This window comes from Myotis davidii, unplaced genomic scaffold (assembly GCF_000327345.1).
Source record: "Myotis davidii unplaced genomic scaffold, ASM32734v1 scaffold4, whole genome shotgun sequence".
Classification (NCBI taxonomy): domain Eukaryota; kingdom Metazoa; phylum Chordata; class Mammalia; order Chiroptera; family Vespertilionidae; genus Myotis; species Myotis davidii.
Genome location: NW_006294707.1, coordinates 465,806 through 467,408, shown reverse-complemented (window position 1 = coordinate 467,408; position 1,603 = coordinate 465,806).

Here is a 1,603-nt window from a genome sequence, read left to right as displayed (position 1 = left end):
CGGGGCGGGGCGGGGCTGGCGAGGGGACAGGCAGGCGGGGGCCTGAACCGAACTGCTCCTGCCCCAGGCTGGCCGGACCGCGCAGCGGCACCAGGGGAGGAGCCCAGGCCTCTGCGGGGAAGTGAAGCTCAATCTCAGAGCCACAGACATGAAGGCTACTGTGAGGATTTGCCGTCCTCATTACCCGCAGGACCCCGGGCTCCCCGTAGCCCACAGCGCCCCCTGCTGACCCCTCAGGCCCAGGTCTCAGGTCCCCAGCCGCTGGGATACGGGTTTTGGAAGCTTCCTCCAGACAGCAGAAGAGGGTGCGCAGAGGGGCCCAGACCTTCGCGGGCCCCTGGCCTTCTAGGGGCGTCCCAACTCCTTCCTGACAGCAGAGCCCCAAGCCCTGCCACGGCCCCCGCCCTTCTCGCAGCCTCCCCGGCGCCTGCTCTCCAGTGCTGCCCTCCGGTCTGCAAACCCTGCGGGGCCTGGCTGGTTTGGCTCAGTGGATAGAGCGGCGGCCTGTGGACTGAAGGGTCCCAGGTTCGATTCTGGCCAAGAATTGATCCTCTGCCCTGGTCAGGCGTGTGCGGTAGGCAACCATGGATGTCTCTCCCCCTCCTTTCCACTCTCTCTAAAAAAATCAATGGAGAGGGTATCCTCAGGTGAGGATTACCAACAAAAAACACAACAGGGGAGGGAGGGGGAGGTGCGCCCGGAGGCTCCGCCCAGGAGCGGGCAGCCTGCGAGCTCGAAGCCGCCGTGGCCATCTTGGACGTGGGCAGCCTGGGGGTTCCCGACCTCTGCAGGGGCTGGTGGAGACCGACACCCCCTCCCTATCTCCCCCTCAGCGGGCCTGTGTCCAACCCTCCGGCCCCGTGTAAAACCTGGAACCAGTGTCAAGGTGGCAAGTGCTGGCTCCGCCCTTCCCCGCCCGAGCAGGCCCTCAGTTTTCCCGTCTGTAAAGGGGGAGTTTGAGCCGCCTCCCGCCAGGTCACTGGCTGTGCCTGATGGGTGTGGATAGTGTTCGCGGGCTTTTCCTGCGGATTGCGGGCGCCTTGGAGCCACCACCGGCCCAGCCTCTGCCCGGGCGGAGGCCAAGTTGGAGGGACAGGGGTCTGGCAAGACCCCTTCAAGGGAATAAAAGCGAGGCCCCGGGTCCTTTGGGACCAGTGACCATTCTGGAGGGTGTCAGAAACAGACCAGGATGCAGGACCGGCAGGCTGTTCACACTGGAACACTTACACGCCCCCAGGCCTGTTATTTTTATCGCCCTGGCTGCCTCCCTAGGGGGACTCCCCTGCAGCAGAAGCCGCTAGAATGGAAAGCTGTGTGCTAGCTGTGGGGGACACAGGGAAGCGGAAGCTGGGACACGGTGTCCCAGGCGGGAGCCAAGCGTGGGCCAGGAGAGGAGAGGAACTCAGCCAGGCCGGAGGTGGCCATGGGGTCCCCGGCGTGTGCACTGCTCCACCAGCGCTGCAGCCAGAGCCCCGTGCTTCAGGGTCCCCCAAGTTCACAGGGGGCAGGAGACGCCCAGGACGCAGAGATGGGTGCGGAGGGGCCGAGGCTGCCCAGGGCTGGAGAACCACAGCCGCCTCTACAGGATCCGGAGACTGTATTC